Genomic DNA, 27723 nt, shown 5'->3' with positions numbered 1-27723 from the left:
CTGACTTCCTCCTGTCCTGTTTTCCTCATATCTGCTAACACAATCTGGGCTCCCCATAGCCTCCAGTCCTCCAGCCTTTCTTCTCTTGGTCCACTTGCCTCATTTGTCCCCACTGCCATCCCAACACAAACTGGATCCAGGGCCAGCCATTTCATTTCCACCCTGGCCAGCACTCCTTACCCTTCACCCCTTCCCTGGGTGGTCCTGCCCAGCCCCACCTGGATTACCCCTAACTACTCTTTTCTTCCTCACCAGGTACTATGCACTGTTATTGAAAAATCATAAAACAATATGAGACCACCATGAATTCATGCCTTTTAATCCTCGACCAAGACCTCACTACACCCATCTGGATGTCCCATCAGCACCTTAAGCCATGCCTTCCTTAAGCATTGTATGAATAAAATCAAACTTCTGCTGTACCTAATTCTAGTTATTGGTGTGACCAAACTCTCCCAGTCACCAAGCAGTGAAAGCAAAGTAAAATTCCTCCTTTTCTTCCTTCTTCCCTCAAATCCCAGTCAGCAAATCCTTTTTTTTTTTAATTGCAGCATATCCTAAACCTATTCCTTCTTTTCACTTCCCCCATATACCTATGTACTGTCCCAGTTTATGCTATGGTGATATCCTCCAATCTTTGGCCCCAGTTCCGTCTTATTTGATTTGGCTAACGTTCAGGTCAGATGATGATACGCATATGTCCCGAAGCTGCTGGTAGTTCTCCCCTCTTTGCCAACTGAAGCTCACATTCCTGAGGCTGGCAGCCGTGCCCTGGTCCCAGTGGGCATGTTCAAATATCACCCACTGCTTGATTTCATGCAGAACAAAACAGAGTAAACACATCAGGGTGAAGACCACATATTGAAGTACGGTCATGAATCTCCTGATTCCAAAAATAAAATATATATATTTCAGCAAAGGTTATGTTAAAGTTTGAGAAACACTGACCTACACCATTTGCTATTCCTATACCTGTCCTGTGACTTCCTTTTTTATTTTGAAATTATGACATACTTCTACAATACAGAAAAGTAGGGAGGATAATACCATAAACAGCTGTTTGTTAACTCTTAACATGTCATATTTACTTCAGATTTAAAAAATATATATATATGCATGTATATATACATATATGAGTGCATGTATGTATACATGTATCTATGTTTATAAACCAGATACAACTGAAACCCAGCCTCTTGCGTCCACCCATTTCCTTCCCTTCCACCCCAGCACCAGTCTCCTCTATACACTGAATTTGGTGTTTTTCATTCCCACTAATGTTTTCACATGAAAACATTATGCCAGTCTTACAATTATGTAACTACATGTCACGATATAATAAAATCATGAGATTAAATCTCCATAAATATATATTTTGTATATTTTTAACCTTTATATAAATTGGGTGCCTAACATGCTGCAGCCTTCCTTTCATTTATTGTGTGCTTTGTGTTTTCTCCACATTAATTGCGACATGATTCTCTACTTGAGTCATTTTCTCTGCTGAATACTTTCCAAATACCACAATTTACCTGTCTATCCTCCCGTGGCTGGCCATGCAGGTTGTTTCCAGAGACGGGCTGTGACAAAAAAGGCTCTGGTGTGGTTTGTACATGTCTTCTTGAGTGTATGCCTAGAAGGGGATTCCTCTTCATTCTTTGCTTAAGTTGTTCCCTCTTCCTGACCTCTGCCTCAGAAACCTCTATCCGTCCCTCCTGGTACCTCTCAGATGCCAATTCTTCCATGCTTTCCGATTCACCCAGTCAAAGCAACAGCCTCCATCCATTGGCCTGCAAACTTCAGTTTGTATCACTTAAATTATGCCATTACCTATAACTTTGTCTTCGGTTTTGTAGGTTTTATAGTTGTTTGGGTACTTTTCATATACCCCTAGCAGGACATGTTTCTTATGTCCTGCTAGGGACACAGAGCAAGTACTGTGTCACATGGTGTTAAATTCCTTCTTCTCTCCACTTAGAGCCTAGCACATATATATGCACAGAGTGGACCCTCAATGAATTCTGTTGAATCCAGCGTTTTCCATCTTTTGCTATCACCACCTAATGACACATATCTATTGACAATAGTATAGACCTAATTGCTGCTACATTCACATGTATTATCATAAGGTCACCATGAGAGTAAAGAGCAACCCGTCTCTATCATAGACACTCTATGTTGGGAGAAACTGGAGGTACAGGGGGACCCTCTGATCTTCACTTCCTGGGGCTAAATGACTGATTGTAGGCAGCTGCTTATACGTAAAGGTCAAGGAAAATATCCTTCCTCCTCTCTTTACTGTCAAAGCACCTAAAATATTACATTTATGCTAAAAATCTTGTAGGAATTTTGTTCAGAAAAGAAATCAAACATTAAGAACAAAAGAAATCAAAAAAGAACAAAAGAAATCAAAAATTAAGAACATTACTGAAAAACAGGGAGGTTGGTGCTACGCTAGTTTTCTAGGCAATCAAAGTTTATCGCCACTGGTGTAGACAGGACTTACAGAGGAAGTCTGTTCCTCTGCCCTCCACCTCTTCCTGAGACCTTACCAATGGTACAACTTTAGCGTGGGGAGGGAGTCACAGCAGCCACGTGGGTTCTGAATGACCAGTAGTGTAGCTTCAGAATCCTTGGCCAGAGACAGGGCTGAACAGGGGCAAAGGTGCCTGCCTACTCCCCTCCAAGCTCAGTGGCATTGGGGCGGGGGCACGGCGAGGGACTTCCTCCTGATTCCAAAGTAGAGATTCATGTTCATTATACTTCTTCCTCATTAGACATGGGAAAGGTTACAAAACAAGATGTGGAAAAATCAGTTCAAGAATCCAACGCTGCAAACCTCTTTTACTTTTTTCATGTGTACAAAGCATGGCTTAAATGATGGCAAGTTGATACCTGCTTATCTCAGTCTCATAAATTACTAATAAAGCATGTCCAGGTCACAGGATTTTTTATAAGCAGCTCACAGTTCCATGCCATATGAATTACCTGGTGAAGAATAACTGAAATAAGTACTCTTGTGCTGCCCTCTCAGCTATGGGTTGACAGAAAGGTCAGCTGAAGCCTTGAAAATTGTAGTCTTAAGAAGGAGTTTAAAACTCCTATTGGAAATGGCTTACACCACAATATGCAAACTGAGGACGAACTAAAAAGTCAAACTCCTGATTGTCGTCTCTAAGTTATAGAGTTTGATTTTAGAAAGGGCCAAGTATAAAAACAACCATTTTTCTTTACTGTAACATAACCTCAAGTCTCAGATGACATCTGATTATAATCTGTGCAAGTGCTATCTGAGTGTCCGGATTGTTTTTCCAATCCAGCTAAAATGCCCACGGCCATCGTTTCTGCATCAGCTGCCCACCAACGTAAACTTTACAGATATCCACCACTTGATCATTCCCTCAGCACCACCACACACCACCTCAGGACCCTGGAAGATTTAGACACAGATTATAACAGCAGCCAAGAGACAAACAACTCCTGTTCCTTGCTCACGTCTCACCTTCTCAACTGACCTACTGATCCAATACTGCATTTGCTCCCTCCCCAGCTCTCTTAGAGCCCCCTCACTCTGCTTTATTTTTTCCGGTCTCTGTAGTACTTTTCACCTTGTGACTTAATATATTTTTGCTCATACTTTTTTTTTTTTTTTTTTTACAATTGTGGTTAAATATACCTAACCTAAAGTTTCCCATCTTGAGCCCCTTTAAATGTACAATTCAGTAGCGTTAAGTACACTTCCATTGTTGTGCAACCAACCTCTAGAACTCTGTTCATTTTGTAAAACGGCCACGCTATACGTATTAAACAAAAAGTTCCCATTCCTTCCTTCCTCCAACCCCTGGCAAACACCCTTTTGTGTTCAGTTTATGAATTTGATTACTCGATACCTCGTATAAGTGGAATCATACAGTATTTGTCTTTTGGTGATTGGCTTATTTCACTTGGCATAATGTCCACCAGGTTCATCCAACTTGCAGCATGTATCTGGATTTCCCTAGTTTTTAAAAATGAATAATATGAATACATCATATGCATATGCTATATTTTGTTTATCCACTCATCCACTGACGGACACTGGGTTGCTTCCACCTTTGGCCATTGTGAATAATGCTTCTTTGAACATAGGTATTTAAGTCTCTCTAAGACCCTGTTTTCAATTCTTACTGATATATACTCAGAAGTGGAATTTCTGGATCATTGGTAATTCTATGCTTTTTTTCTTTTTTTGAGGACCATAGCAGCTGCACCATTTTACATTCTCACTAACAGTGCACTGGAGTTCCAATTTCTCTGCACCCATATCAAACCTGCTATTATCTGGGGTTGTTTTTTTAATTGTAGCCATCATATTGGGTTCAGTGATGTTAACATATTATTTTTATTTATTATATTTATTGTTCTCCCTAGTCCTACTGTTTATCCAGAACATAAGCCCCACTAGCAGAGGGATCTTTGTCTATTTTGTTCGTTGATGTATTCCGTACACCTAGAACAGTACTTGGCATAGAGTAAATGCTCAGTAAGTATACATTGTAAGAATGAATAAATGAATTGTGAAAGAAAGACACACTGGAAGTATACTTTATTTTCCTTGTTTCTATGTCAAAATATCAATTTGGCTTTGAATTTATGTGTGTGTGTGTGTGTGTGTGTGTGTACACACACACATTCCCTTTATTCAAACAATTTAGGACCTTATGAAAGGAAGGATACTTTTAACAAATATTTGTTGAATGTCTACTATGTGCCATTATTATGTTCAATATCATTCAGATGGAAATTGTGAAGCACATGGAATTTAGTTTTTCTGGAGAGCTCACAAGAAATCTGTAACAAAACCAAGGACAGAATCTGTTTTGTAGTACATGGAAAACTTAGTTAGTTATTCTCTGGCCGGGGGTCTATCTGATGCCCATTTGATATATGCTTATTTGTAACAATGATACCTCAAAATGAACACAACTAAGAGAGAACTGAGCTTCCTCTGCTGAACCTGCTTCTGTTCCATGCTCCTTGTTCCTACCTCAGTAAACGGCTGCACCCAGGTGCTCAAGCCAGAAGCCAGAGAGAGATTTTTCCTTCATCTTAACCTGGTACTCCACGTTATCTAGTCACCAGTAATAATTATAACAATAATTTTAACAATATATTGAGCACTTGTTCTATGATAGGCACAGTTCTAAGTCCTTTGCATGTTATTAACTCATTTATTCCTCACGACTCAATGAAATGGAGTGGAAGTGTTCAGAACAGGCTTCCCCATGACGTGCTACTTTGCACGTGGACTATTTTAAGACAATCCAGACCTTGTGGGCTCTAGAGAAACTTTTATCTCTCCCTTAAAATATTTAAATTAGGGACTTTGTCCATAATAATAGTTATTCCCAGAGATAACTTTTTATAATCTATCTATAGGGCAGGGCAAACATCTAATTACTGAACTTCTGCTCTCCTTATTGTCCTGCGAATTACCCTCCACCCTAAGCCCCAGGGTGCCTTACCTCATTCCCAGGATGTCACTTATACCTCATTTTTACCTGTCAGTCCCCTTGCCCAAAGTCACCCAGACAGGAAGCCGTGGAGCCAGAATCTGTACCCAGGAAGCCTTGCTCCAAATGCCATGACCTGAACTTCTGCACGATTCAGGAAATGTTTCAACCTCATTTACTGAAAATCATTCTAAAACATACTCGTTCACTTTCCTAAATGTGTAAGTGAAAATAATTTTGATACTTCAGAACTATCTAGGTTCTTCATCTCCTTCTGTATATCAATGATCAATGCAGCTTGGATCATGCAGTACTAACCGAGGGTCAAGAAGATTGGAAGATTTCTCTGGTGAGCCTAGGGCCCAACTAGAAAGTTGTTCTTAAATGTTCTGATAGGACTTTATTTTCCTGTGTTTTGATGTGTTTTTTTTTTTTCTTTTCTAAGTGGACTATGTCAATAAAAATTAGTAGAATTGAAGACTTTGATTAATCAAAGCTATATTGTAGTAGATACACTGTCATCAATGTCAATAAGACGCATCTATTATACTAAACATCATTTCAAAATGCACAACATTTTCTTCTTTGAGGTTGTATCGATTTTGGAGGCAAAGTGAACTGGAAGACAGAAGGCCCAAATCCCGCTATTATCAAATTAAGTGAAACACATATTGCAAAATAAACCACAATCCTTCTGGCACCAGTAATGCCATCTGTAAACTGAGAATAATAAAAGTCAACAATTTGAGACTTCTGAATTAATGTTGAAAAAAAACAACAACCCACAAATGTAATTACAAGCCTAAGACAAGATGACTGCAGGTCCAGAAGGTATCACTTTCTGAGTTTTAAGTTTATTCAGTGTATAATAGCCATCAATACCTAAGTTTACCACTGAGTTAACATTCAAATAAGATGCTTTTAAATAAGATGATTTTAACCCCAAAGGGTGCATTTTAAAGTCCCCAGGGTGTCTTTAGAGAACAAAAGATACAGTACCAGCCAGAAGCTACTCTGGCAAGTTCCACAGGTCATATGGTCTTGGGAAGAGACAAGTGCTTATTGTTACAGAAAATTCAAGGTCAATACTTGCAGTTTAATTTCCACCACCCCAGCGCTCTCTTTGACAAAGGGTTGTAGTATCTACTGAAAAGTTGCAATTATTCCCCAACCCGCTATTTCAGCCTCACCAGCCATTCATCCCCTTTGGAGAATTCAGCTACTTCGGACTACTTTGTAATTCCCAAAAAACAAAGGCAAACAATGTTTGTTTGTTTGTTTGTTTGTTAACCCTTTTCATATGACATCCAAAAAGAGGGAGAATGTAAAGAATAATAGTAAGCCAGAAGTTACTTCAGCTTAAGTATAATTTTTCGATATGCATTACTAGATAAAAGTACACACTTAAGGGGAAGGGGAATTCTAAATCTAACCTGATTCTTAAATAATACCTTTAAAATACTTGGCCGATCTAATGCTTGGTTCCCCACCCCTTACTCCCCTAATATCCAGTTGAGACTCCTGAAATGGAAAACTACCTCTGCCAATCCTCGCTGGTGAATCAGAACATTCCAAAATGAGCATTGATTTGACTTTTTCTTGCAAAAGAATGTTCTGTTGATTAAAACAAGAGAAAACCACACTTGGGCCCTTAATCACGCAGACTGCAGCCTGGCATCCTCTGTCAATCTTCCTGGAGCAGCCCGTGCAGCTTTTGCCCACACAGTTTAGTTTACCAGAAGGTAATGATTTCTGGTGACTACAGACTGGCCCAAGCCATTCCTATAGCCCAGTATATTAATTGTAATGTCGTATGAACACTTAAAACATTCTCTGTCAAGGAAATCCTGTTCCTTTATAGGCATTATCTGAATACCCTCCAACGTCTTCAAAAATAAAGACAATTGTTAGTTATCTGAGAGTGAGTTACTTATAACCAGGCAGTAAGTTTCTTGCTTTTGCATCTCATTAAGCTACACTGAATCTCAATTCAGCTTAATATAACTGCTATATCAGATTAGGAACTCCTTAAGGCCAGGCTCTGTGCTTCCATTTCCTTTATATTCCCCTTGAGCAGGAAGCATTCCAGTTCTCCCATAAAAAAGAATGGATTTAGTCTTACTAACAAATCTATAGACCTACTATCGGTTGAAAAGGCAGCGTCAGGACCTTAAAGTCCCCCATAAATCATCAACGTTTAAAACATTTCCCCTTGTCACCTGCTTTCCAGAAAAGGTTTAGCATTCTTGGGTGGTAACATTTCCCCTCCCTTTGATCTGATTCTTGGTGAAAGAGGAGAGCTGGTCCCTAGCTGTTAGTGACTTAATGTGACCACAGGAGAGGCTCACAGGATTTCAGTACGGGAAGGGCTGTAAAGACCACTTACTTAGAAAACAGCAAATAGATTTCAACGCTCGTTCCAACCTGGTTGGTAAGGGCTTCCTTGTAGTCCTGTATTGAGAGGCATCAAGGCTGGGCCAAGCTCAGAGGAAGACGTGCTGTGATGGATGTACCATGTCTGCCGCAGGCTCTTGAGGGACACCAGACTCAGGAGGAGGCACAGAGCCATGCATCTGCCACGCCTAAGCAATTTGTGGTCCACTGTTCTCCCTACTCCACTTTGAAAAAAAGCGGAAGTCACATCAATCATAAAAAAACTATCTTGGGGTGGTGAACACATAATGTAATTTATAGATGATGTGATACAGAATTGTACACCTGAAATCTATGTAATTTTACTAACAATTGTCACCCCAATAAATTAAAACAATAAAAAAAATAATAATAAAATAAATAAATAAATAAACTATCTTGGAATAGTTACAATAAATGTTTAAAGAAAATACAAGATGTTCCCTGACAAGGATACCAGCTGAGGTCCTCACTGGCATGTCCCAGAGAGAACCAAAGGGGAAATTTCTAAGCTCTTCCTGACAAGTGCCTCAACTGCACCCTTGTAAGTACCACCTTTTAGTGTTCCATGAGCAAGAGGGTTAAGAAGGAGCTGGGGAGTTCTCCAGCAGTTACATGGCTGTGATGGGACTGCGTGGGGGAGGGGGAAGAAAAAGAGACAGAGGTTTGAGAGCCAAGCAAATGTCAGTGATCTCAAAGCCAAAGGAAAGCATTAAGCAGAAAAATCAATGCAATGCTTGTTTTCATAGGGAAAGTGGAGAATCAGTTTCTTGAAATTGAACTAGCAAAGCTTTCTTGAGAGTATTCAGTCAATAGTATTCACTTGCTTTCTGCTTTGTTCTTAACACTGATGGACCAGGCAGGCGCATACAGCATACAAGGCAAACGACGTGGTTCCTTCCATAGATTTTATATAATCTCTCTCCCTCTTCCCTGAGGTGGGCTTGGACACCAGAGACCAGGTCAGATCTCTGGAGTGGCAGAATTGGCCTCCCAACATCTACTGTGTTGTCAGCCAACTGGCTCCCAGGTGAGGAGAACGTCTTTGGCAGTAACAGTAGTACACAGCAGGCAAGAGACCTCAAGAAAAGGCAAGAGGAAGCAGGTATGTGATTCTGGAGACAAATAAATACCATTAGCTGTGCTAGAAACAAACTGAAAAGACTCAATGAAAAGACTCCAATTTCTTCTGCCAAGAGAGAACACCAACAGAAAATTCATTTTAATAGAAGCCTTTTACTTCCTTGGCAGCCCAATGACTGTCATATTTTCTGTCAAGTCCTTTTCATTGTGGATTTCTCCAATATTTCAAACTCTCACAATAATGGTACTTTATCAGTTTTGCTGCCCAAACAGGATCCAGCAATATTTCAGGCTGTTTCTTTCATTTCTGGAGATGACAATTCCAAGCCTTTCACAGCCATTCTGTCCCTACATACCTAAACAGACCCAGTTTGCAGCAATGGTTGGGTGGTTGAATTCACAGAAATCAACAGTTATGTTCCTGGTAGTGCGCACTTCTGCTCCCAGGATCCAATTCCATCTTGTAGGGTTAGCCACAGCAGAGGGGTCTGGTGGCAATCATGTAGCATGATGGTTAATAGGATTGTAGCATGATTGGCTAATAGGATGGTTAATAGGATTCTCTGGTGGCAATCATGTAGCATGGTGGTTAATAGCATGGGCTCTGGAGACAGGCAACTGGGGTTTGAATCCTGACTTTGCCACTTACAAGCTGGGTGACCTTGGGCAGGTAATTTAATCTCCGTGTGTCTCATTGTTTTCATCTATAAAATAAAGACATAATGGTACCTGACTTATAGTAAGACTGCAGTGAAGTTTAAAGAATTATTATAAAAGACTCCTTATCTTTAGAAATACATTTTGAAATGCTCATAAAAAATGATACGGTATCTGCAGTTTACTTCAAAATCCTTTGGAGGTAAGATATATACCAAGAAGTTGGCCCTAAATTGATAATTGTTGAAGTCGGGGGATGGGCACCTGAGGGTTTAGTATCTCATTCTGTCTACTTCTGTCTGTTTCAAATTTCCTGTAACAGAAAAGTTTAAGAGACAGAGAAGATACTACAGGTAAAAGTGCTAGCACACCATATGTGTTCAATAAATGTAATCTGTTACATACCAGAGAGGGTCTTGAAGGCATTGTTCCTAAGCAAAAAAGCACCAGGAGAGCAGCCAGCCCTCTAGAGACATGGGTGGTTCTGGGGCCAGCACTGGAGGTAGGGGTGGGGGTGGGGGTGGGACAGGGGGTTGCATTGAGAACTTCACCGTCACGCTAGGCCATCCATTATTGCCCAGCCTTTACACCACCTATACTGTATTCAATTGATTATTATTAGTTTTTTATGCTTTGAAAGTTTTCTCAATCAACCACACCCATTAAATATTCACTACCCCACTTTTAGTCAGACACACAGAAGCACAAGTCTGGATTTTGAGTTAGAGTTTAGATGAGCTGGTGGGTGGCTCCAAATTGAGCTGCTACATCCCAGCTGAAAGCAAAGCACTTCCTAGTTTTAATGGCCTGTGCAGCTATTTGACACCCATATATACGTTTTGTTTTTTTTTAAATAACGCATTTTATTATTTTTTTAAACTTTTATTTATTTTAAGTGTGTTTTTCCAGGACCCATCAGCTCCAAGTCAAGTAGTTGTTTCAATCTAGTTGTGGAGGGTGCAGCTCACACTGGCCCATGCATGGATCGAACCGGCAACCCTGGTGTTACAAGTGTAGTGCTCTAACTAACTGAGCTAACCGGCCACACCCATACATGCCATTTTGTAGGCATATGAAATAATTAAAAATAGTTCTATGCACCTCCCTCCTCCCCTGCCCTCTACCACCAGAGTCTATGCCTCCAGTAGGTTCAGGGAATCACATATATAAATTCAGAGTCAGTCCCAGGAACGCCCAGTTTCTGGAAACTCTTAGATACGTGACGAGCAGGAGGTATAGGAAATCTCACCCTGGACCAACTCCAGGCTAGATATGCACTCTAAGACAGCCCTTAATTAAACCAAACTCATCCGCCCCATGCCCTCTTCACAGACAAGGACTCTCCAGCTCCAGCTCTGACACTTGCTAACTAACTATAATGACCTTGGGCTAGCCACTTGCTCTTCATTTTCTCCTCGATAAACTAGAATATCTCCCTCCTAAGGTTGTTTCAGGGATGAGAGGGAATGTAGAGTGTACTGCACAATGCCTGAACACAGTAATTGCTCAGTACACAGTAGCAATTTTACATCTCTATACGTCTTCATGTACACACAGATGGATTATAATTACCTCCTCTGGAATGTAGTTAATATATTTAGACACAGTGGTTCTCCAGGTCATGAGACATATCACAGCCACATAATTATAAATGGCATAACGTTTTCTTTTGCTTTCATGTGACAAAACTTTACTGCAGCTGCACTTAATCTTCACAGAGCTGCCGTGTAGACAATCAGGTTATTGGTATCAATACCTACACGTCCTCTTCTCTGTGGTTCCCTCTTCTCCTTCCACAAATGTCTTGTGACAATATCTTTTAAATTAAAAAAAATTATACAAAGTAAAAAGTCATGAGAAAAATAGAGCCCAATTCAAGTCTCACAAGGCCATTCTTATTACTATTATGAGACACTTGTCGAATGTCTATTACCTACAAATTGTCAAGAGGGTCAGTACAGGTTAAACTGCTAGCACACAACATGTGCTCAATCAATGTAATCTGTTATATATCAGAGAGGGTCACAGAGGCTTTGTCCCTAGGTCAAAGAAGCACCAGGATAGTAGTCTGCCTATCTAGTGACATGGATGGTCTGGGAACAGCCAGATGGATGAGATGGGTGTAAATAAAGCCGGAGCTCCATTAGCAAAGACTGAATCCAGTCTTTGGTGATCCAGTCTTCTCTACTGGAGTTTAGGGCTCATCTAAAACCTTTATCTTATCCTTACCTTAACCTTATCTAAAACCAGCGCTCTCTCTCCCCTTATCCTGTTTTATTGTTCTTCATAGCATTGTTCACTACCGAAAAGAATATATTTCTTGATTTATTTTTTTAGTGTCTGTCTCCTCTCAAGAGAATATATGTTACTTGCAAGCCGGGGTCTTGATCATCTCTGGATCACCAACACTAAAACTGTGCCAAGCACAGAGCAGACCCTTGAAAATTTTTTTCGTGATTTCATTTCTTTTTCTCCAAACACTCAACTGCAAAAGGAAATCTAGATCTGAAATACTGCCCTATGTATTCCTTATGTAGCTGACCACTGTGAACCAGTGCAGAAGACAGAGTCTAAGCGAATTAATTAAAACACATTAATATGTGAAGGGGTGCCTCATGCTATGGAAAGAAATGAAGCAGAACGAAGTGATTTCCTCACGGCCTTACATACACGTATACCATTCTGATTTTGGCCTCTGTTGTTGCCTAAGCTGTTTCTCCATGAGAAATGCACACTTCTCCATCTGAATGTTAACCCTCTTTCAAGATTTCACACAGCTTGATTCTCCTGAATTACACTCCGACTGTAAGAGCGCACATTGACTTTGTCCGTTTCTAAACTGAGTGGCACACACCTACCACCAGTGTTTCATGGCCCAGCACTTAGCTCTAAACAGTCTAAAGTTTTCTTTCTCTTTCACGTGAGAAAAACAATTTGATGCTCCAAATGAATCACAGGCTCCTTAAGCACAAAAACCATGCCTCACGCTCCTCTTGTATCCTTCAAAGTATCTAGCATAGTGTTAGGCACTTACTAAATGGTCAAAAAATCCCTATAGATGAACTGACAGACTTATTTGAACCACATCTCTGCTGCTCTGGCATGATTCCATTTACACCCCCAAGAATATCTATTTCCTTTTTCTCTCTCTTCCTCCCAAGTACTCTTCTGTCAGAGTGACTCTTCAACTACAAAGATCTAAAGTGATTAACACCACAGATGAGACACAAAATTGTCAGGGACCCTATGACTTGACAGCAGCAACCAAGCAAATAGCATTACTTCTGGGGACATAAGCCACAAACAACAAATCAGGATGTTATAAAGAGAGAAAGAAAAGGCCACGCAAGTCAAGAAATACCTATAGCACTTCATGAACTAACCTGAACCTCTTCATCAAACTGAGATTTGATGAACCTGTTTCTATCTTCCTGAAATGTTACGTAGTTTCAGTGACATTGTTGGAGCTTCACCTGAACCTGCCTGTCTGGGTGACATTCTAGTACTGCAACCAATTCCAACCTGGGCCTTAACCCAGGCATGAAACTGACAATTTCTAAAGTACTAATTTCTAATTCTACTTTCTAAAGTGCTCAGGACTCATGGCAACTCAAGAGAATAACGTTAATGCCTTTATCTGCCTTAAGTGCAGGAATAGAATAGCTAAGATGGAACTCCTGGAATGAATTCTTTGGACAGAGTTAAATACACCATGGAGAATACACATTTTCTAATTCAAGAGCCATTACACTCCAATGCTGATTTTTACATCATCTTCCCTTTTCTTCCACATTTTATACAACATTGCTTTTTAGAATGAGCCTGAGACAAAAATGAGAAGATGGTTTTCACCAGCAAAACGTTTCATTTCTCACAAAAGTATGATCTACAGGCAATATTCAGTAGAGTAAATGTATTTTAATTCCATCTTCAACTGGTTTGGGTAAGTGTAGCCCAAACCAAACCAGTTCCCCACCTTTGGAGAAGTGTGGTTGCAAAATACAATGTGGGAAAATGTGAAATCTAATTCTTCCCCTCTAACCTTCTGAGTAGGTAACCAACCAGTGTCCTCCCATTGACATGTGGCTTGAGCTTTGCTTTGGCAGGTGAGTTTAGCCCTGGGCACACGTATTAAAAGGCCATGATAAATACTTTCCCCATCTATCTATGAAGTGGAGGGTCATCTCTAAAACTCACCTCAAAACTGTAGCTTCCGTAAAGGCAGGGATTGCATTATTGCTCATCATTCTATCCCCAGTGTGTATCACCAGGCCCAGGCCCTTAATATTTGGTGAATGAATGAATGAATGAATGAATGAATGAATGAACAACATATGCTTTGGTTCTCAGACCACTAAGAAGCCCATCAAGATCTCACTCCACAAAGGTTAGTGTTCACGTTCCTCCTCAGCCACGACTACCTAAGCCACACCATGAATTTCAGTAATTTGTGGCATTAAGTATCACAAACAGCCCGGGCCCGTCTCCATCAAGTAGGTCTGGGCAGCAGAGAGGGCTTTCCTCCCTTAGTCACTGGGTGGGTGCAGGTGGGAAGGTTCCAACAACACACGTAAAGAAAGGTGAGTGGAAGCTACAAGTACTAGGGGGTTATGGACGGAATGTTTGTGTACCATCCGCCCATCCCCCCCAATTCTTATGTTGAAGCCCTAATCCCCAACGGGATGATATGTGAATCTGGGGCCTTTGGGAAGTAGTAAGGTTTAGATGAGGTCACTAGGATTGGGTCCCCATGATGGGTTTAGTAGAGAAAGAGAGCAGAGCGCTTACTCTCTTGCTCTCCGGGGCATTCACTCAGCACTCCCTGTCTGTCTCTCTGTCTGTCTTTCTGCCCTATGAGGACACAGCAAGCCAGGAAGCCATCTGCAAACCAGGAAGAGGGCTCTCACCAGGAAATGAATTTACAGGCACTTTGATCTTGGACTTCTTCGTCTCCAGTACGGTGGGAAATAAATTCCTGTTGTTGAAGCTACCCAGTCTGTGGCAGTTTGTTATGGCAGCCTGAGCTGACTAAGACACACGGCCATTTCCCTGCTACTTAAACGGCCCCGAGAGATAGGCGTCTAGAAGCTACAGAAATGCCAACAAACGCGTACTGAGGCAACAGAGAGCACAGATAAAGAATACGGGCTTGCTGTCAGAGCTCTGCTCCTTGGACATTGTCCCAAACTCTCTGCACCTCAGTTTCCTCATTTGGGAATGGGTGGTAATAATTGCAATCTCACCGAATTGTTCTGAGAATTAAATGAGGTAATCCTGACACTTGGAAGTGCTCAGTCAATAACTATTTTTACAAGGCTGAAACCAGACTCATGTTCTAGTTGCAGTTCCTTTCCACAGGGTCTGCTAAATCAGATGAGACAGAAAGATGCGGTCCACAGAGCCCTGTGGCAGTGATCAAAAGCCCTGGGTTTGAGTCCCTGTTTTTGCCATTTTCTCATTGTGACTTGGACAAATTTCCTACCCTTTCCAACTCCAAGTTAAAAAATCAGCATGATGCTATCTGCTCTCGGGGCCTCATAGGATGGTTGCAAAAGTCATATTTGACAAGGTATATATAAGAGCACTTTGAAATCTGTCCAGCAGATGCTTGCACAGAAATATTGCAAGAGGTAAACTTGTCAGTATTAATTAAATACCTCTAAGGCTCTCAGACAATGTTTTTCAAACTTTTTTTGACTGCAACCCATTAGAAGAAACATATTTAACATGGCAACAGGCATACGTTCATCACTAAACCGAAAGCTTAAATAATACGTACATCACTGATATTTTTAATTCGATTCTTTTTTCTTTGTTTTTTAATGCAGATCATTAATTTCACAAAGCACGGTTCCAACCCTCAGTTCTCACTGGGCATCAGAATCATCTGAGGAGCCTTTAAAAAATCTGATGCCCAGGCCATACCATCTGAGATTCTGAATCAATGGTTTGGAGTGAGGCCTGGGCATCAGCATTCTTAGATAGCCCCAGTTGATTCTATTGTCCAGTCAGGACTGAGCACCACAGAACTAACAGTTTCTAGCTCACAGCTGGGTTATTTACATCCCTGTCTGCTGAACACTCTCTGCCCCCAGCATGTTGCCCCACCCCCACCGTGCTGAAGCTCTGCTGGTAACTGTGAGTGGATTACTCGCTCATGTGGCTTCAGTGTGCTCCAGGAAAACAGAAAGGAATGAAGATCAAAGTGGAGCCTGGGCTTTATGGGAGGCCTCCTTTCTCCTCCCATATGGCTGGGTAACTCCATGCAGAACAAAAACTGGAGAGGATTTGGAGGATTTTGCTAAAAGTGAATGGACTCTACGGGAACTTTTTGCTTGAGTAGGAGGGGTTAAGGAAAAGTAAAGGGAAACTGCCAGACCTCCTTGCCTGCTCTGACCACGCAAAGACTGCGGTCTCAGGAGAGCCTGGAGATAAGCTCAGTGGAAGGGGCCTTCATGGCCTGGCTCTCTCCTTCCAAGGGTAGCTCAGGTGAAACAGAAAGCTCCTCCACCCTCAGCTCATCTTTGTTCTACGTAACAGAGATCTGGGGGACTGTCCTGTTCACCTGGGTGGAGTGATTTGCAGACTATGCCTTGCTGCCTAGCAGAACCAGGCCAGAACCTGAGTCAGAATGCAGAAGGAACCACAGATGCTGAAGGCCCTAAGTCTATGTCCCTGCCCTTTTCTTGATGCGATCAAGAAACGTGGACTGATTCTGTACACCACCGGTTAAAAAACCAAAGCTGTGTCTGTTTGAGAATTTACTAACCAGACATCATACAAGAGTTACCATTTACTGGGTGCCTTCTGTGTGCTAAGTAGCTCATTTAATTCCACATTATCTCTTCAGACGTGCATTGGAAGAAAGGGGAGATGTGAAGGTAATTTCTCACACCGGGTGCCATGGAATCCCGAGGCTGAAATGAACTTTTTTAGAAATCCCCTTCCCCTTGCTTCTATACAGAGCCTTTCACATAAAACCTCAAGTACCAGGCATTAACTACACACGTGGAGTAAGTGACTTTCTGGGTATCTTTGTGTGTGTCTGTGAGAAAACAAATCTCTTGTTTGTTTTCTGTAAAAACGCAGTGATGGAAACAGCCTGGTAAAGAGTACCTACCTGCAAGGGGAAAAGAAAGGCGCATTTTGTCCAGGTCAATAGGCCATAAAGTATAACAATAAGATGACAGACCAACTTTTTTACACACCTACCAGAGCATAAACACCCAAATGAACACTTCAATTACCTGCCAATCCTAAACACACACACATGCCTTGACTGGATGTCCCTTTTGGAACTGCCAGTACTTCAAGAGGAGTCTCATTACTTTAATGGGCATATTTCCGATTACAACCTTGACTCCCCACTTTAGAGGCCGCAGTTGGCCCCACACTGTGCTTGGCTCTTTCCCAACGGAGGAAGGTTTGCCATCAGGAGGCAATTCAGTTAAATGTGTTGCAAACTCTGAAGGCAGCTCCAAAGCACGAGTTCCAAAATTATTCTCAGCAGTGACAGCATCACAGCTTGCCAAGATGAGGCTTCTGAAGGGAAGAAATACTCACTTGAATGTATAAATACTGGCACATTTATTTTAACATTCGGATAAAGAATTGGAAGAATGGGTTAGCTTTATGTCCAAGCGACTACATATGCTGCTGCAATAATGATAATGCAGAATTTGTGCAAAGTTCTGACCACCCTCTTAATGAAAAAAGGCTTGTCTTGAAATGGTACTTGTAAAATGCATAAATTGCTTTCCCGTTAACTTGCATAATTATTGAAGATTTCCTTTTCATGAAGAAAAACAAAAAACAAACAAACAAAAAATGGCCCAACAAATGCTAGCTGGCAACAGAGTCCTTGATCCTCCCAGGAAGCTCAAATCACAGTGTCTGTCAGAAGATGGACCTGTATCCAGGGCACTGAAGGAAAGGAGTAGGGGCATCGCTCTTCCCCTGGCCTCCCAAAACCCAGGAACCTTCCAATAGAGAAATCCACATAATAGAATTCCAGGCCTTCCTGAATCAGCGTTACACTAAATAAACTAATTACCATACATAAAGAGAGGCTGCACCAAAGACAAACAAACAACAACAACAAAAAAACAGGCACTGCACTGGTCATTTGTTTATCTTTAGACACACACTTGGATACCTATCCACTGAGGTCCTATGCAGCCTAGCTCCCTGCCAGGTGACCTGGTCAAGGGTACAGCAGTGTAAGGGTGGTTACAGACTGTGGACATCTTACCAGGGCAAAGGCAGTCCACCTTCCAAGTAGGTAACTTCCTATTAACTTCAGTAAGAGAGCCTTCAATCAACACGAATAATCCAAACACTGTACAGTACTCCTCGTGTTTACTTTGTTTAGTAATGCAGTGCATTTGTGGGCGGTGTGTGTGTATGCCCGGCGCTGCTAAATTTCCTCCAGATTTTACTTAAATACAGCCTCTCACATTGTACAGGCGAGTGGAGAGCAAGTAGCACATGTGGATCTAAAAATTACACACACCTTTATGAGTTATGCCTAAGGCACACACACAGGTAGATCTTACCTGTACATTTGAACTCTCACTCTATAACTATTATTTTAAGCCCAGACTCTTCTCATCCTGTCCCTGACCAAAATCACTTCTAACCCAGCTCAGCAATACAGGATGCAACAAAGAGCTAATCCAGTCCTGGACGCTGGGTCTCCCCCTTGTCAGTGGGTACCTGGGGGACCACACTGCCTTCAGTTCCCCGTATCAGATCAGCAAGGTGCACCCCTCTCGAGTCCCCCCCCCACCCCCCGCCTAAGATCCTACCACTCCCCGAGCTTGCTGGGGTGTGGGAGCCCCACCTGCCCCATCTGGGGTTGCCTGCTCTTGCTCTCTCGCGTGGCTGCCCTCTTGAGGTGTCCATAACCCCATTCCACCGAGGGGGTGCGTTCCCTTGGCCGAGACATTCTCGGAGTTCCTGCCTCACCACCCACCCAGTCAACTCGGATCCCCCGCCTCGGCGTCCCATCTCTCTAACACCCTATTCTTTATAACCTAACCAGCCGTCCCCCGCCGACTACCCCCCCCCCCCCCCGCGGCTTTCCGCACAACTCTGCTTCCCGCGTCCACCCTCTCGGAGAAGCCCCTTCCACCTTTCCCCGGAGCCACAAGCCAGCCCCACCCTACCCTTTCCGGGGCTCCCCTCCCGCCCCGCCTGCCTCGGGTTTTCTCTCCTCCGCACTCCTCTCCGGGTTTCTGTTCTCCTCCGCCCGGCGGAGGGCGCCCCAAGAATGCCGACAGGGCACCCCTTCGGTTCTCCACGCCGGGGTTCCCGCACCCGAGACCCGCCCCCCCCCCAACGTCGTGGTCCTGACCCCTCAGCTCTCCGGGCTCGGGCTCCGAGACTCCCCACCATCGGGGTCCTGACCCGCCGCCTCGTCCTCGGGGTTGGGGTTCTGGAAGTCGCCAACAGCCGGACACTGACAACCCCCACCTCCCGCCGGACTCCGATTCCTCAACATCGCGATTCCGGACTCGGGTCTGGGGCTCCCCTACGTCGCGATCCTGACATCCCCGCCCCGCGGGCTCTCGCGCTAGGGCTCCCCAAGATCGCGATCCTGATCCCGCGCCCGACCCTCTCCGCTCCTTCATTGGTGGGACTCACTGTCGGGGGCAGCGGCTGAGTCAGTGCACGCAGCCCAGCCCGGCCCAGTCCGCGCTCCCGCTGGGTTCTCAGACACGAGCTTTCCGCTGGCGGCTGTGACCCGGGCCCGCTCAGCGCAGGGGAGCGGCTGGGAGAAGGGGACTGTCCGGGGCGGGCGCCGCCCAGCTCCGCCCCTTCCCGGCCCGGGGGCGGGATGCGCAGGCCAGTGCACCCACAGCTGCGGCCGGTGCTGCCGCCGCGGAGGAAGTTGACTGACGCCTCTTCCTTCATCCAGGGCTGAGACCCGCACAGCCCCCTTTCAGCTGCGAAAGGCCAGAGGAGTTGAGAAAGAGATACGTTAACTCCAGTCCAGTTCTTTCCAAGAGTCCACCCCAGGGGGCCATCTCCTAAGTCCTTCAGGAGGGGGAAAAACGAGAATAAACTTCATCATGGACCTCAAGAATGATCCGAATCCTGGCCTTCTCTCCCCAATCTCATCTGCACCTTCAGGGTCATTCTGCCTATGAGATCGTTATTACACACCCAGGAGGGCTCCTGAAATACACTCGTAACTCACGCACCAGACAAAAACACCTTTTACACTGACGTTCTGGGAACCCATTTCTATACCATATATACTCAACCCACAGCACTCTCTACCCGGTCCTTATATAGCAATGATCTATCTACACATAAAGCAGTAGGGGAGAAGAGGAAATTCCACATCTACTCCCAGACTGACTCCTCACCCACCATACTATCTATATTTTACCACGAGAAAAACATACTTAAGATGTAGGAGCATCAGTTAACAAATTAAATTGCCTTTGCTGTTAAAAAGCCGTCTTTATTGTCTGCAAAAAGAGAAAGTCTTCAGATCCTGAGAAGATGGCCTGCACCAGTGCTACTGTAAGAAGTTCATTTATTTCATTACTGTTCTGAGACAATCAGGCCTATTTTTGGTCTGTTGATACCTGGCACTTCACCCTGCTTTAGTGACATATCTAACAACACCTCACAAATGTTTTCACTTTTCAAAACATTTGAAAATCCATTCTTTTATTTATCCTCAGCAAAACATACTGAAGCAAAGATAGTAGGTTATCCAGTGGGTGTTATTTTAATTTATGAATGAAAACATTTAGACTCTACGCAGTGGAATGGCAGATTTGAAACAAAGTCGGATCTAGGAAAGAGTCAAAGGCCTGGTCTTCAGGGTCATTGCTCTTCCCACTGAATCAAGGACCCAGCACACAAAGATACTATTGGAAATGTCCCAGGAGGCCTTTGGAGATTTGCCCTCTCCATCTATGCTTCACCCCAAAGATGTGAGGGAATTTGCCTGTATTCACAAAATCTCAAGCCATCAATAATAACAAGCATTTATTTTCCAGCAAGAGATCATAATTGTATAATATAACAGAGCTGATGGAGAGGAGATGAAAAATCCCTTTTCTTCCTCTCTCTGAAATTCTCCAAACAAAATTACAAATCAGCAAATATGAAGGTCCAACTACAGGCTCAATCCAACTTAAGTGAGCTGTTGGATGAGAACTGAGGAGTCTGTGAAATGCATGTTGATTATTCTTGCAGATTTTTTCTGCCTGGAGTGTGGAGAAGGGTTCTTTTGTTTTAAAAGATCAACAAGTCCTTTAACACATTTTCAGTGTCATGGTGAGAAAGTAGTAAATGTTCCTTTCCTCAGAAACTTCATCTAAAAATAGGTGTAAGAGTGCATCCTCAAGTGTAATGGGTGTTAGGCATTTTTATTAGGCATTTTTACCTGGGGGGGCGGAGTGCTATCCAGAGACACCAAATAAGAGTGGTAGTTTCTTATCCTTCATGCTTTTTTGTTAAGTGTGATAAAATACACATAATTTTATCATTTTAACTTTTAAAAAATAATTGTGGTAAAATATGCAGAATATAAAAATTACCCCCTTAACCATTTTTAAAATGGATAGGTCAGTACAGTTAAGTTCATTCACATCCCTCACGCCGTTTAAAACTACTTGGATCTCACACTAGCTTCTTCCATTTTCTACTCTGAGGTGATGGCCTACTTCAGTTTAGAGAGGACAAATTATGTTTTGGTAACTGGAAAAAAAAGAGTTCTAAAGTGACCTTATTATGTTTGAATCATAATAAGTTTCTTGGATCTTTCATAAAGGAGAGTCGGGATGGGCTTTCGTATATGGAATTTCACAGCCAACCTCCCTCCATGAAACACTCTCATCTGGCAACACCATTTTGACTTGAGGCTTTTCCAAAAGCTGGAAACAGGCAGATTCTTGAATATTGCAAGATTTCCTCTAAAAGGAGAATGCGAGACTGCTCATCCAATCAACAGTCTACCAGACACATTTTGCTTTCAGATTGCCCTTGAGAGCCACAGATTCGGGCAATATGCCACATGATTAAAAAATAGATATGCAAGATTACGGAGCTATTTTTGTCTCAAACTCTAACAAAATAATTTGGTTCTTTTTATGTTGTTTTCATACCACACCTACACTTTTTCTATCACTTCCGCTGTGTATTTACATAGCTTCCCTTTGCCAAGAAGCTCAAAGTACATGTGATGACATCATATCACTAAACTGTACATTTTATGTGAAGTAGGTAAGGGGTAGGAACTGTCAGCTTGACTGTAACATGAAGAAATGGAAGTATAATGTAGTTAAACCCACTTCCTAGAACATCTTGGTGTTTTGGTCTATCCTAAAAGGAGACCTACTTGTGAAAACTCATACAAGAAACAGAATTGTTTAAAAGCCCTAGTTATTATTATTTTTGTTTTACATCTAATGGAAAGACTGAGGGCCATTCATTTCTTCACCATCTTGGCAGACAAACGAGGGGCACTGTGCACTGCAAGTTCGGAAGTCAGACCATCCCGAGTCTGAGCCCCGGTACCACCACCTTTGATCAGTTACTTAACCTTTCTGTGCTTCCGGCTCCTTATCTGTAGGATAGAAATAATATTCATACCCCCTTCATATGGTTATTGCTAGGATTAAACAAAATAATACACATCACGCACTCAGCATTCTGCCTATCACATAATGAGGCTTGATAAATGTGGGTCAAAAGGCACTGGCTTCACGTAGTGGACTGCATGGTAAGAATTTGGAGAATCCTGAAGATTTATATTTCTAACTCTTAAGTTAATCTCTCCAGTCCTTATCTTTTCATCACCAGGTAGTCATCCATACTTAGCTTGTCTATTTAGACCCTCTGCCGGCTGGCCAAGTGGGAAAGCAACCATGACACTAATTTCAACGATTTCACACACAGGATGCTACTATGCTGGGGTTGAATCAGATTAAAACCAAAAATAAGCATGATTTTCTTGTATTGTGCATCTATGTTATCTCATTTAATGGTGAAAGGGTAAGCATTCATTAAAGGCTAATTTGATTCCATCTGGAGTGGTTCATTCCTTTTTAATTTTTTTCCATTTTATTTCTTAATAGCAATTAATTAACAATTCAAGGACCAAAAAAAAAAAATTGACACATGTGGACAAGAGAGAAAAGATGCAGAAATTGCTCCTGCGCCTTCAGTAAACCTGGGCACATTTGAGACTACGGCTGATCTCCCACTCTCTGAGCTAACTAGTTCCTGGTTGAAGAGTTTCAGATGGCAAAATGTTAAGATGAAAGATAAAATGACCAACCAGGAACCCTTTGTAGTAGTAACAAAATAATACTAAATTGCAACATTTGATTTATATAAGTGTTAATTTTAACACTTGTTCCTAAACAAGACCTAAATTTAGGGAACATATAGTATAGAATTGCATCATAGCAATTTAATGGCAAATAAAAGTGGATATTAAAATATGAGGTCTTTCCTTATTCTTCAGCAGAAATTTGCAACTAAAAAGCCTTAGTAAACGGTCCTGGTTTCCCCCCTCTTCAAAGGTACTGACAATTTTGTTTATTCCCTTCACTTTTCTCCTGATTCACGTCCTGGATGAGGGGGTGTGTAATCAATCCCTGAGCACAGGGAAAATCAAAAGAACTGAATTTCCAAGACTGATGATAAAATTTTGGAGAAGTAAACATTTTTGAGTCTACCCAACTCCAATTCAATCTGGATTGTGTTCTAAAGGAGGATTTTTGGAGGAAACTTTCAGATGTAGGACTCGATAAGGAGAGCCATGTGAACTTGCCCAGGATGGTGCGGGGAAAGAAAAATAATTTTCTTTCTACCCTTCTAAGTTCTTCTGCATAGTCTAATCACTAAATCAACATGAGATAGACGTACAAGAGAAAATAACCAAGTTTATTATGTAGGTATATACGGGGGTTTTCTAAGAATATGGGACCTCAGGACAAATAAGGCAGTTAAGGTTTACCTGTCCTTCTGGACTAAGAAGAGGGAGGCAGGGGTCTGGGACTTCAAAGGGAAAGTAGGCAATTCACAGGTATATAAGAAAGAGCAAATATTTGGTAAACAGATCATTGCCTGGCCACCCAGAAACAATGCAACATGAAGGAGTGTCCAATAAATAGAAGTTGCTAGTCCTCCCTACCTACCACTCTTAGTTTATTTACGCTAAAGTGATTGCTCCCTTCTTTAAGCAGGTTTTTCTAGCTGTATTCCTTTAGGCAGGTAAGGGGTTGAAGGGTCTTTCTGAGTCTTTTGTTTCTTAACAATCACCAGCTTAAAATAATCCATATTATAAAAGGGCATATTTTGGGGTGGCAAACTCTGCTCTCCCTCAATAGAAAACAAGGCTGGAAGCTCTGGACTTTGCCACACCCCCTGTTGCCAAGGGAAGTACATGTCCTTAGAGTTCATTGTAGTCTATCATCTATCATCTGTGTTAGGCTAGTGAGCAAAGGCATAGACCATTCTCTGTTGAATAGCTTGAGTCAGAATTCCCAGCAGTGGCAGAATGTTCTATCCAGAGCTTTTTAGTTTATGTCAGTCTGGAGGAGACTTATCTTGGCTCTCAGTTCCCTAGGATGGAAAGATGAAAATGGCAATCTTGGACGAGATGAATAACAACTGCATTATTCATGCTTGATTCTGGCTTGGTTTCAGTGTTTTAATGATTTAAAAAGAAAAAAAAAATCAATGTTACAATTGACCAGTTTAATTCAGCTCATGTTTACTGAGTCTGTTTTCACTGCCTAGGGGTGAGCTAGAGTGTCAGAACTGACTGTCCATGTGGCCATCTGGATGACCTCTCAGAATAGATGCGACCTGGGCTATGAACCCCAGCCCTCAGGATGGGGACCTCAGGATGTGGACAGATAAACTGGAGTCTTCTCCAGTCCATATGTACCCTGTTTCCCCAAAAATAACACTTAGTCGGACAATCAGCTCTAATGCGTCTTTTGGAGCAAAAATTAATATAAGACCTGGTATTATATTATATTATATTATATTACTATATTATATTATATAAAACTGGGTCTTATAGTAAAATAAGACTGGGTCTTATATTAATTTTTGCTCCAAAAGATGCATTAGAGCTGATTGTCCGGTTAGGTCTTATTTTTGGGGAAACAAGGTATACCTTTCTGAATGAGCTCAGGGACCTACATATTGGGCCAGGTTTTAAGTTATAAGTTTGATCAAGGGTGACCTTTGGTCTAATGAGACATAACATCTTGAGCTGACCTTCTTACAGCATTGCCTCATTTTGTAATTCCCTGTTTACTTCTTTGACTCAGCCACTAGACTGTAAGCTCCTAGAGAGCAAGGTTTGTGTACTCACTACTCCTTCCCATACCCATATCACCTAGCACTATATGTGCTTGAAAAATATTGTTGAATGAATGAACCTAGACATGTGAATGCTTAGCATATTAGGAATTCAGTTATTCCAGGATTCCAGAATGCTTAGAGGATTCTAGAATGATCTAGAAATCGACTAGAAGATAATATGCTAGGGGTGGAAATAATGAGAATAAGAAAAAGCAATTGATTTCCCATCTGGGATTGGGGAGAGAAGGAAAAAGAATAAATAGGTAATTCTGGTTTCCCAACAGAATGTGCTACAGAAATAGAATACTCAATTTTTTTTTTTTTTTAAGTATCCAGTTGAATTGAACTAAAGTAAACTGAGGTGCAAGGATTTGGCTCATCGACGTGGCATACTGAAGAATTCAAACTAAAGTAAAATTCTTCTCCCCTTTCATTCTCCCTCTCAATTAAATTGAAAATCTCTGATTCTTTCCCACCGGAGCTGGGATCCTTTAGCTCTGAGGACATGCAAGGAATAGTTTAGAAGCCACTCTAGATGTGGAGACCCAACTTTATTAGGTCTTTCTCCACAAATGTTCCTCAAAGCCCCCAAGCATTACCTAACAGCCTGGGGGTTTTGACCAGGGCCTTAGAATCCTGGCAAGGCCAACTGGAAATTCCAGCAGGAAGCCTATGAGGCAAGTAGTCTCTGAGGTAAGACGCGATGACTAAGGCCTGACCAAACTAACTCGGGTCCATGTATGAGATGGAAGACTGTATAGTCTTTTTTGTACAGTCTTCAAAAATCACAGAGAGAGCATGGCAAAGAGAAACACGCAGTGTGACCCAATATTTTTAAAGAAAGACATATATGCACTAAAAGAAAAAGAAAGGAAGAGAAAAGAAAAACAAAGTTGTATACTCAAAATGGTTATTTGTAGATGTTGCTATTCCTGGAGAATTTAATTTTCTTTTTTATAATTATCAATGTTTTTCGAAATAGCCTTAATAAAATAAATACATATGAATGGCTGTTGTTCATTGTCTTATGCCTAAGGATAATGCTCATGAACTATGACTAACTGTAAATTATTACAGGACAAAAATATAACGCAGTTAATTATAGCAATTGTGATGTGTGTGGTGCTTTGTGCATACCCTGTGCTTCTGAGCTCATAACAACAAACAAGAATCTTTATTCTCTTTTTAAAATATGTTAAAAGAGGTAATCTGCTCAAGGCAACCATAAACTGTGTCAAGTCACTCCATCACTGGTGGTTCTGCAGGGGCGGATGGCAGAGGTCAGACTTGGTGTGCTCAGATTCTAAGAACCTGGAGTTCTTGGAAAGGACGCTGAGTGTAATAGGCAATGTGCCCCTTCTCTTAACTAATGGGCATGACTGGCTCCTTTGGACCTAAGCAGTCTCCCTTCCTCCCACCATGCTTCTCTTTAATGGTCCATTCAACATCTCTTGTCCCCGCTGTTAAATCAGGGCTGGAAAGAACAGTGCAGCTTATCCAATTTTATTGAAATTGAGTTCAGTAAGCTGCAACAGGATGAGGCTTGGCTGATTTACGTATTTCTCTCTGTCTCTGTCTTTCTCTTTAGACAAACTCAATTAGCCCTGGTCCCTCTACATTTCTGACGAGGGGGTCAGCAAATTGTTTAGGTTAGAAAGAAAGTAACTTATTAGGAGGCTGTGAGGACACCAAATAAGATTTAGTTGGGGACAAAGAACACGTGGCTATTATGCAATATTCAGTATTCTATTATTAATTCTTTCATCTATTTAGAAAATATTTATTATATATGCACAATTATATATACAGCATTATGCAATACAGTGCTACAGGGCTGTAAAAGAGGTACACTGGGTATTATGGAAAAAACAAAGAATGGAACCTTGTCCTCTACCTAGTTATCTGGCTTTTTAGTTTTGGGAAGGTCAGCAAAAGCTCCAATGTGAGTCATAAAGGACGAGGTCTAAAAAGCAGACAAGAGGGGAGTGAAGTATTCCAGGCTGAGCGAAGAACATGTGCAGAATCTCAGAGGCACACAACAGCATGACACTGGGAATGACAATGGCTAGTGTACACGGTGCATATGGGTACAACCCCTGCTTACAGCCCTCAACATGGAAGGAAGGGATGGTACAGTTCATAATCAAAGAGTTTTACTGTTAGTCACTATTAACACACAAGAAATACAAAGGAAAGTAAAAGAAGTCTTTTACGTTGGGTTCCAGTGGCATGTTTTGACTCATATAAAATCGTCATGGGAAGAGCTACTCAGGAGCAGCTCCTCTTGGCCCACCAGTTCCTCTAGCACCAACGTTCGCAGTGGCCATGTGGTCTGCACCCTGAGTGAGCAAGAGCAGGAGAGTTATTTCTTCTCTTTACGCTCTCTCTGTCTCCTCTCTCCTGCCCCATTTCTTTGGTCCATTTTAAACTCGTTTGTTCCCTCCAATCTCTGCTCTGCCCAACATCCTACCTTTTCTTGTGCTCAGTCTTAAGGAGGTTGTCAGTTACTCAGTTCCATCTACTTTGCTGCTGGACTGGGTTAGGGGCTTTAAATCAAGCGGCTGGGGGAGAGAGCCCATGAACTGGCTTCAGGGTCAAACATCAGAAAGGTTTTCAGACCTTTCATGTGGCCTAGTTCAGCTACTTGCTAACAAACTTTGGTGAATTGTTACATTAAGTCTATCAACTTCTGTGCCTTGGGGAGCATTCTCATCTTGGTGATATGTAGACC

The 27723-nt window shown here is 42.0% G+C and overlaps 1 protein-coding gene across 1 annotated transcript in view; it reads right to left on the bottom strand.

The window, feature by feature from the left end:
• PAQR8 (progestin and adipoQ receptor family member 8) overlaps window positions 1-19443 on the bottom strand; it is a 34775-nt gene extending 15332 nt beyond the window's left edge. The window contains exon 1 of the mRNA XM_033102448.1: window positions 19290-19443. The gene's annotated coding sequence lies outside the window, so the exon portion shown is untranslated. The remainder of the gene's footprint in view (window positions 1-19289) is intronic.
• Between the last annotated feature and the right edge of the window lie 8280 nt (window positions 19444-27723).

Source organism: Rhinolophus ferrumequinum, chromosome 3 (genome assembly GCF_004115265.2).
Source record: "Rhinolophus ferrumequinum isolate MPI-CBG mRhiFer1 chromosome 3, mRhiFer1_v1.p, whole genome shotgun sequence".
Lineage (NCBI taxonomy): Eukaryota > Metazoa > Chordata > Mammalia > Chiroptera > Rhinolophidae > Rhinolophus > Rhinolophus ferrumequinum.
This window is presented reverse-complemented; position numbering and strand designations above follow the sequence as displayed.